The sequence below is a fragment of the Danio rerio genome, chromosome 4, assembly GCF_052040795.2.
Source record: "Danio rerio strain M-AB ecotype USA chromosome 4, GRCz13ab, whole genome shotgun sequence".
Classification (NCBI taxonomy): domain Eukaryota; kingdom Metazoa; phylum Chordata; class Actinopteri; order Cypriniformes; family Danionidae; genus Danio; species Danio rerio.
This window is the reverse complement of record NC_141024.2, coordinates 37,866,443-37,876,680: the sequence shown is the minus strand read 5'-3', so window position 1 is coordinate 37,876,680 and position 10,238 is coordinate 37,866,443. Positions and strand designations below refer to the sequence as shown.

Sequence of the window (10,238 nt, the reverse complement as noted above, 5' to 3'; positions counted from 1 at the left end):
CTCACACCTTTAACCCTTTAAACCCCAGAGCATATACTTCAGTTTTTATTGAAGTGTCCACACTACTGAGTGTTCAAGAAACATGGAGCAAAGCTGAAGTAAATTCATTAATTAACTGACTAATTAAATGATAATTGAGGATTAACAATGAACAAATGAAGAAATACTGAAGGGAAAAAACAAGAACAGAACATACAAAACTTTAGTCACAGCTTTATAATGAAATAACCTGAAGAACAACAAATGATTAAATCCTTTAAATGATCAGCGGATGATTAAACAACTCTACAAACATCATCACCAGCTACACTTATTACTTAATACATGTATTTTTGTATAACATTTACTAAAGTTCTTCTTGAGAAAAAGTTAAAGTTTTACGTCACCATCATGGAGAACAGAGTTTGCTTTAGTTGGGCTCTTAGCCCTGTCATTTTTAACATTTATATATTTTGGCTGCTGCAATTGTTAAGAACTTTGTTTAAAAAGCTCATTTGTTGTGGACAGCCAGCCAAAAACCTAAATAAGATCTGGTGATGTTCATGTTGCTATTAAATGGCAGAGTCTGTTCTCATTTAGTATAATAAAATTTACAGCTCCTATTCAATGTTAAATCTATTGTTTTACATTATATGTATATATATGGCAATGATTTCTGGAAGTTTTTAAGAATATCTTGGACAATAACACTGCTCTATGGTGTAAATAGCACTCAAAGAGACATCAATATTCAGCATATGAACCTCAATAATGGTGACAACTAACAAAATTAACAGTTTAACTCACAAACAGGCAACTGAAAGTCTAAACATAAACAACAGCAGAATCAAATACAAATAAAGAAAACTGTGAGACCATTATACAACATTTATTTATACCGCAATGCATGCTGGGATATTTGTACCTTGCCACTCCCAGCATGCATTGCAGCATGAAACATTTGAGATGTTACCATTGTTGAGATACAAGGTCAGATTCATGAGGTCTGAGTGTGTATTTGTCTTAACTGAACTGTTTTTGTATGTTAATTCTTAACTGTTAAGTAATTACGGAGGTATATTTTCTGTTTCCACTTCTCATTAATTAAATTAATACCTACAACTTAGCATAAAATCTATTGCATGAGGCCCTTCATCCAGATTTATACCAACACATTTATCAGAACTAATTTCAGACAAATAGATTTCTCTATTTATTGACTTCCCAACTTTATTGCTATAATAAAAATGTTTTGTAAACTCTGTATTACAGCAGTTGGAAAGTCTTCTTAAATGTGGTCAAGGGTGAAGAGCCCAACTAAACCAGCCCCTCACTCCATTACGGTGACACAAAAAACACCTTAATTTCTGTTGGATCTCAATGAGAATAGTATGGAAGTCAAATCAGTCAGTAATAAGTGTGTGTCTGCTGTTGTTTGTGGAGTTGTTTAATGATCCTCTGCTGAGACTGAAGCGGTTTTATTTTATTTGATTTTATTTAATGTTGTAACTCAAGTCACTGTTTGTGTTTCTTGTTTATTTTCTTCAGTAATTGTGATTATTAACAGCAGGTGTTCATCAGTGTCTGAATTCACTCATTAGTGTTCATTAAAACTGTCAGGTGAACTATATTATTTAACTAGTGTATGAAATAGTGAACAAGGACACAAAGTGTGATTTCAAACACAGACTTCAAAACATCGAATCTGAACTCTGTTAGCTCACAGTTTTCTGCAGTTGGTTACTTTCTCGAAAACAAAAATGTTACCCAGAAAGCACTGTTTTTAACAGATTATTACTGTTTTAATGAAAAAACATTATTTTGCCGTAGAATCTGACCATTTTTTAACAGCAATTTTTTACAGTGTAGAACATATAGACCCTGCTGAGCTACTGGATCTGGAATGTGATTGGATAAGACTCAATTGGCCCCCATTAATGCTGGTACAAAGATGCAAATGAGCAGTGGGGAGCAGTGAAGACACAAGACACATACAGTGGGGGATGGGAAGTTCAGCAGCTTTACAAACCAGTTTTACAGAGAAATAATGATGTATTGGGAAAATAAGTTGACTTTAGCCATCATCATTTGTTTTGTTGCTGTTGTTTTATAGGGCTATTGATGGAAGCTTATTTTTTAGTTTGGCTGCTGCATTTTGTAGTTAATGCTGATACACTTATGTTGAGGTACTTTGATATGAAACACATTTCAATTATTTTTTTCCCAAGCCTGGTATAAAGGTTGTGCAAGAGTTGTGTGTTCTTTTTGTAGAAGCTCAGAGTTGCTTGGCTGAAGTCTTTATGTAAAGATGCAAATGAGCATTGAAGACTCAAACCACACCGATGTCTCAATACACACAACTGCATTCACTTATATAATAGTTATATTATATAAGTATCATCCATTAAAATAAACAATTTCTAAACTTCACATTGAGGTTTTATTTATGTAAAGGTCAGTCAATACATTGACATGAGCTAACTATTAGCAATGTTTTATTCATTTATTTATCACTGAACTTGTTCTTTATGCAAGTTTAGAGTCCTTTATTTCTCTTAAAGCACATGCAGCTCATTACTGCTTTCTGTAAGACAGTCAACACACTCTTAACAGGTCAATTATTTCTTTCCAAAAGTCTCTATAGATTTTAACAATTAAAATGTAACTTGTTTCTGTGCCAATTTTGTTTTCTTTCCTTCGTTTTTAGGTTGAACAGAACATGTGTGAGCAGCTCAGCTCTCTCGAAAGCCTCTTATTCACCTCATAGGTAACAAAGATGTTTTTCGCTCAATTTATCATTTGTGTTTGTGCATACATATGCATAGACATTCACAAAAGCATATATAAGATACTCTGTGACAAAACTTTTCTTTTAACACAGTAAAGCTATCACATACTGTCCATTTTTAATCTATCATGTATCTAAATATTTATAATCACAAAATAATTATATCACAAGTTAATTTATTGTATAGACAGTTTAAACAGGGTAATTCAATGACAAGAGTTCACTTTCATAACCACACAATGCAGAACGTTTAATGTGATTAACCTGCTCCACCTACACCAACTACTGCATTTCTCAGACTTCTTTTTCACTATGGTGTAATTACAGTGGTGAACATCACATAAAACAACTGCACTTACTCCTGTAACTTACTTGCAACAATGAAATTTAAATATCTGTGTCACATATTCATTTAAATAAATGCATCAACATCATGTGCATTCATCTTTATTGATAATTGACTAATAGGTCAGACCATTAACTGAATAGTATCGTTTTATATTTAAGAAACCTGTTAACAGGTACAGCTGTTCATGCAAATACCAACTTGATAACCTAAAGCAAATTATATGAACAGGACCTGCCTTACATCTCTTAAGACAAATAATCAAATACATGCTTGATTGCCCAGATCATTACAATCGCTTTATCTGATTGGTGCCTTTTCACACATTTTAAATATAACAATCATTTGTAAGCATAGTCCTTCACCACTACCAGTTTAATACCTCAAATAATTATACATGTGAGACATCACAGTGGTGCAGTGGGTAGCTGGTTCGAGCCTCAGCTGGATCAGTTGGCATTTCTGTGTGGAGTTTGCATGTTCTCCCTGTGTTCGCATAAGTTTCTTCTGGATTCTCAAGTTTCCCCAAAGTCCATAGACATGCGGTGTGTGTGAATGAGTATGTATGCATGCTTCCCAGCAACTGGTTGCAGAAATTCAAAACAGATTTGGAACTAGTAGAGGATGAGTAAATGACAGAATTGTAATTTTTGTTGTGAACTACACCTTTAATGCTTCTGTAAGTAAAGGTAAATTAAATATTACCGAAGATTGCTAAAGAATGGCAGGAAACGTGGAACACAGATAATAAGAGACGAAAATTCATGTGGAAAAAAATAAATTTACATAGGCCTATGAAGTTGTAGAAATAGAAAAGAAGAGGTCATAATTATGAGAATGAGATTTGTACTCAGATATTAAGAAGTAATGTGTTGTAGACATACAAGTCATCATAAAGTGGATTAAAAAAGTTAAGAAAATGTTTAGATTAAAGGTTTGTGTGTGAGAGAGAGAGCAGATATAGTGTAAAGTGAAAACCATGGGAGTAATGAATTAATAAGTCATGACTGCAACAGAAAGTGTCAAAAAGCAAAAAAAAAAAAAAAAGACTTTTATTTTGGCGTGGCGCATGACATCAGGCGGCGCCGCTTCAGCGCTGTGATTCAACTGGACAAAGGTTTGTTTGAAAAGGTTTACACAGATATACACCGATTTAAAGTTAAAGTTATAAAGTTTTAAGTTTTTTATATGGTGCTAAATTATATTCCTGCTGTTGGAAATATCATTTTAACCCTTTATACAACGTAGTACTATTTTATTCTCAGTAACTAATGGCTATTGTTTGAATAAAGTAACAGGAATGTGTGTAATAAGTGTTTTAAAGAAACGTTTTACCTGATTTATTTTTGTTAATTACTACCATATAAAAAAAAAACATTGAAGCAAGTGTTGAAGAGAAGTTATTTTGTTTCTGTTCATTGTTTTGTTCATTCTAAACAGGATAAAGTGTCTAAACGCAGAGAAAAACTCCTGCTGAAGCGACTGATCTCCACACTGTTATAAAGATGGCGTTTATTAAAGAGGAGAGTGAAGATGTGAAGATTGAAGAAACATTCACAGTCAAACAGGAAGATCTGCTGGAACAAACAGGTTGGTTTTCATTCTCAAAGATCAACTCAGTCATTTGATCCTCATTCAGATATATTTTAATAATAAGAATACTAAATTAATCCATCTTGCAGCCCTGAGTGTGCTGCATAGTTCTCCTAAATGCACATAAGCACTCATTGAAAGACAGGAATGAGTTTCTTTTGTCATTCATTTTATGTATTATTAGTCTCCCATTTTCTCTACCTTCTTAAGGTTATCAGAATCAGAAAGAGCTTTATTGCTTTTCTTGTTCTCCTGCTGTTGGTAAAGTGTCCTTGAGCGCTAGCGCTATATACAATAAACAAAAACAGTAAATTAAAAAAGTTTAACTGAGCTGAGGATATTTGACCTACAGTATTCTCATAGAAGATAACTGCTATTACTGTTATAGTGTTGACTTATTACTTTGTGTTTGCATGTCATGTTGATCACACGTCCAACTTCTTTATGGGTTTAAACTTGTTTCTAGTAGTTGTTTCTAGTTCTTACAGATAGAATCTGAGTTAGAATTACATCATTATTATAATAACTAATTACCAGGGCTATTGTGTTTAAACAGGGTTTCTGCTGGGCCTTAAAAGTCTTAAATTCCAAAATCTACAATCACCAACAACCCATCTCAATAAAACTTTTCATTCAAAATGGTAAATTTAACTCTATTTTTCATAATTGTATAAATATTTACTTACAATAACATTTTTTTAAATGTGCTCCATTACTGCTGAGGACATCGACCTGGACAGATTGTTGTGCATAGATTTGGTTATTATAGGTTTTAAAATGTTTAAAATGTTTTTTTTTTTTTTTTTTTTTTTAAAGAAAGTTTATTTAGGAAAAAAGTGTATGGATATAAGTAAAGCTTGCTTGTTGCTACACGAAATTTAAAATCTTATGCTAAGAAATATCTAAAATACAATTTTTAAGAAATGTATTTATTATCGTATAATTAAATTAATTAAATTATGATTTTTTTTGATCGGGCATTAAAAATCTTTTCCATCTGGGCCATTTAAAAAATTCCTTAGCCTTTAGCCCTTTATGAGTCTAAAATGTCGGTCATAATAACCTGCAGAAACCCTGGTTTAAAGTATGTCAAAAAACATGGATGCCCCTAATTTGAAATATGCTGAATAAAATGGACACTAAAGTAATTAATTATTATAAAACATTGTACAGTAATCTAAACTATATGATGTTGCTGTGGGACAACATGATGCAAAATAAACAAATTATAGTAGAACAATAACGTTTAGCATTGCACTGACTACAACTGACCAACAAACCAGTCAAAAAATGACTTTTTCTGCTTAAGAAATGGATTACAGCATGCTGATGAAATACAAACATCTGAGTGTAAAGTTCTTCAGTATTGACCATATTCTTCATGTACCAGCAGGCAGCGCTATTGGAATCTTTTTGCTTGAGACTTTAAAAAAAAAATTTAGATCCTAAAATCAGTGTTATGCTGCTTGGACATGTGACGATAACAGTTTACAAGGTATACCGCTGTCAAGGTTTTAAAATTGCCAAAATGTTCTGGTGTACCTTTCCTACGGTATATGTAAGTTTTTTTTTATTTTTTATATGTTTTGTTTTAAGTTTCTCCAGCAGAAAAGATATCCAAAGATGCTGTTTTAAATCGTAAAGAAATCTGTGTTTATGAAATACATGCATACAGAGTGAATTGTCTGAAGAGCGAGGAGGGATACGGGGGTGAGAAGGGTGCGCAACTTATTTGAGGACCGGGAGGGAGATGCGTGATTTTCACTCGTTTGCAGGCATTATGAGTCTCGCAAATGCAAAGAGACTCTTGGAACTTCTTGGAGACTTGGGATGTCTGAATATCACATTTAACAACTATAGTGAGATGCGATTCAGTGGTACATCGTTGATAAACTGTCCGACGTCCACTGCTCTCTGCCTGAAGCTCAGAGGAGCATATTAAATGAGTGGATCATTTTAATTCTAGAATGCCATTTTAATTTAAGACCTATTAATGTAAACGGAGCCTGAGTGTCTATTTTTCGCGGGTGCAATTGCGACGAGGGCGGGGCGGAGGATCGACGATGCCGGCTCAGCACTGTGTTGTCTATTGGCCATCGGCGATGGACGATGGCATCATCTATCGGCCCAACCCTAATCCATACCATACCATTCGGCTAACTTCCGGAGAGGTAGAGTAACCAATAGCGTTAGAGATAACAAGTAAACCAAGTCCCGCCCCAGGACTGACAAAAATCCCAAAAAGTTTTGTGCGAGCAGAGAGAAGAACCAGTGAGCGAGCAGAAAGAAAAGATTGTGCGCACGCTGTAAGCATGACCTCACTCGTGAGAACGTCAATCGTGTGCACAGTAAAAAGATACAGCGTGAGCTGTGATTTCCTCGTGTGTAAGCCTGTAATCTGCTTGTGTTTAACTTTTCCTCGCTTGTAAACATTACCGCTGCGCTCGATTAATTTTGGCATTGATTTGCCTCCTGCCACCTATTTTTATGTTTATTTTGGATGGGCTATAAGCATTAAACAACAATCGGTTGATGGAAACGTCATGATGCACATAAGTTACAATACAGGCATAAAAAACATGTGCATAACTGAGTAGGTTAAACTTTTTGTTCGATAAGAAAAAATAAACTTACAGTATGTAAACTACGCAAGAACTTTTACTGAACAAATTCCAACATGTGCATTAAAAAAGGTTTGTTAAAAAAAGATCATATAATGATGAAAATGTTTGTGTAAATGGACAAATCAGCAGGCTGAGCACACTGTAAAACATCTAAAACACTTTAACCATATCAGTGTTTATGTTATCATATTATTAATTACCTCCAGAGCGCCTGGAGCGTGTCAAAAGCGTTTGTTCTCCGCATCTCATGGCTTGAAACGCCACCATGTGTTCATCGAGTGTCGGCATTGTCTTCTAAGGTGACATTTATTTAATTAAATAAAGAAAAGTTTCATGTAGCTTCTTCTACCGCAGTGAATTCTGTTTTTACTGTTGATATTTGGCACCAGTTAATCAGGAAGTGGGGATTTTGTTCTCTTTGATTCATTGGATGGAAACGCAGTTTTATTCGCATATCTTTTATGCGATATTCCAGTTTTGCAAATAAATTTAATTCACATTTTTGGATGAAAACATAGATATTGCCTACATTTCAGTCACACAAAGAACAAAGTCACGCACGAGAATGGTTTGTCCTTCTTTAATGAATAATTCGCTTAAATTCACAGACCTTCGCCAGGGACATGTACTGTAACTAGATTCATGGGATTATTACTCGTTCTACAAACAATATTTAGTACTGCTTACATTCTTATTCAAATGTTTTTATTTTTCAAAAGTCTTCAATTTTTCCACAACACACATATTGAACAACAAATTAACATGGTACATTGCTACAGACATACACCCCATAAAGAAAAAGGGAGAAAGAGAAAAATAAATAAATTAAATAAAAATAGATAAAACAAATTAGGAAATTATTGATAAACTCACCTAGGATATAAAAACCCAGTATAGGATAGGAAAGGCTGCCAAACCTCTTTTTGCCAAACTTTTTTTTGTAGAGCCTCATATGGTCTACTTCAGGTGCTCGAGTTTAAGATGTGATAACACTTGTAATATCCAATGTTTGTGGAATGGCGGGGGGGGTTTTTTCCAACTGAGAAGAATCAGGCGTCTGGCCAATAAAGAAGAAAAGGCAATGTTTTTTATGTGATTTGCTGACAGGTACATTTCTTCTGGCACTGTACTAACAATTGAGGTCAAAGGATTAGGATCCATATCTTTATTACATATAGATGAAAATTATCTAAAAATATAGGTCCAAAATCTATGTAATCTAGGGCATCCCCAGAACAGATGACTCTGATCTGCTGGTTCCAAACCACATCTGGGGCAAGATGAATCTGAATCACATACAGAAGTTGAGTGTACCAGTTCTATGGCATATTGCCAGGCTGTATCTGATATTTCTAGTCCCAGTTCGTCCTCCCATTTTTTATTTATACGATTTGGGGAAGTGGAGGCAGTTCTTAGGATCACTTCATATAACATGGGCATCATACCTCTTTTATATGGGTCCATATTTACCAATTCATCTATCCAGCATTCTTCTGGTTGGTTCAGTGAAGGAGAGAAATGTTTGTTTTTAACGAAACTACGGATCTGAAAGTACCTAAAAGAATTAGACTGGTGAATCTCAATGTCTGTTCTTAACTGTTGAATGAGATAAATATGCCATCTTTAAACAGGTCTTTAACACAGTTGACTCTCTTCCTAGACCAGAATTGGACTGCTAAATCTATAATCTTGGCAATACAAACAGGCTTAGTCTGAAATAGAAACAGAAATCTTGGTAGTATTATAAGTTTGATAGAATTGATCTTCCCAGCCAAAGGTAAAGGAAGGATTGACCACCACGTCATGTCTCGTTTGACTTTGTCTAATGTTGTTTTAACATAATTATTGAACAAATCCTTTGTCCTGTGTGTCATACTCGCACCCAGATATACAAGTTTATCAGCACTTACTGAAAATGGAAAGGATTGGAAGGGCATTTGCTGTGCTCTATCATTGATAGGGAAAAGGAGACTCTTTGCAAGATTTACTTTTATCCAGAAACATTTCCAAATTCTGAAATTATTGTAAGAGCTTTTGGAATACATGTACCTGTATTTAACAGAAAAAGAAGATCATCCACATATAGCAGGAGCTTATGTTCGTGTCCCTCTCTAAAAATTCCTTGCAAACCATCTGAGTTCCTTAATGCAGTTGATGGCAATGTCAAAAAATAATCAAATTGCCTCCTAAAACTAAATTGTGTGTGTCGAGACTAGGCAGAGAGTCGGAGTATCCACCCAACACAGACTCCAGACCTTTTAGTGCATCAATAGCTTTAAGGACTGCACTGTGATCATTCGCCAGAGCCGTTTCTTTTAGATGCAGCTTGCACTTCAGGGTTAGCATTAGCATGGAGGCTAGTAGCGGATTTTGCTTCCCTACGGTTGCTTCCTAAATTCATCCTGATTCAAGTTGAATTACGCTCAGAACAGCTAGACTCCGACACTTAAATGCTTATTTACCAGTATAGGTAGGTTTTAGGTAATAGTATTTAGGATAAGAGCAATATTAAACAAAATTTTAAGTTTCACGTGAGGACCTTACCAGTTTGCATCTTTGACACTGTCGACTGCGGGATGAAGGTGAGATTCCATGGCAGCGAGATAAATCGGTAAGTTGACCTTAAGTACACTGCACTGAAGTCTTTAGTGATGCACTCGATCACAGACATCATGAGCACTTCAGTAACAAGACAGCGGTCTTAGCTCTGTTACTTCAATACGTACTTTCGCTTTTTGTTTCTTACAGCCAATCGTTAGGTTTACACTGCTCGTCTCGACCCAGTTTCTCTACTCATTTCCCCGCGCTGGAACAGTTCAGTCAATTTCTCTTCGACTCTCCATCTCTTCCTTTATTCTCTCACCCATTTCCTTTTTGCCGTCCTATGGGTGGAGACCAACTAAACAAT

The 10,238-nt window shown here is 34.9% G+C and overlaps 2 protein-coding genes across 3 annotated transcripts in view; both read left to right on the top strand.

Moving 5' to 3' along the window:
* LOC137491105 (uncharacterized) overlaps window positions 1-10,238 on the top strand; it is a 698,540-nt gene that overhangs the window by 530,557 nt on the left and 157,745 nt on the right. Inside the window, exon 1 of one of the 2 annotated variants that reach the window (XM_088650515.1) lies at window positions 4,191-4,703. The exons of the other annotated variant lie outside the window; for it this stretch is intronic. The gene's annotated coding sequence lies outside the window, so the exon portion shown is untranslated. Of the gene's footprint in view, window positions 1-4,190; window positions 4,704-10,238 lie in introns of those variants that run through there. 2 annotated transcript variants of the gene reach the window in all.
* Window positions 1-10,238, top strand: part of LOC101883542 (uncharacterized) — a 152,168-nt gene that overhangs the window by 139,290 nt on the left and 2,640 nt on the right. The gene's annotated exons all lie outside the window — the stretch shown is intronic.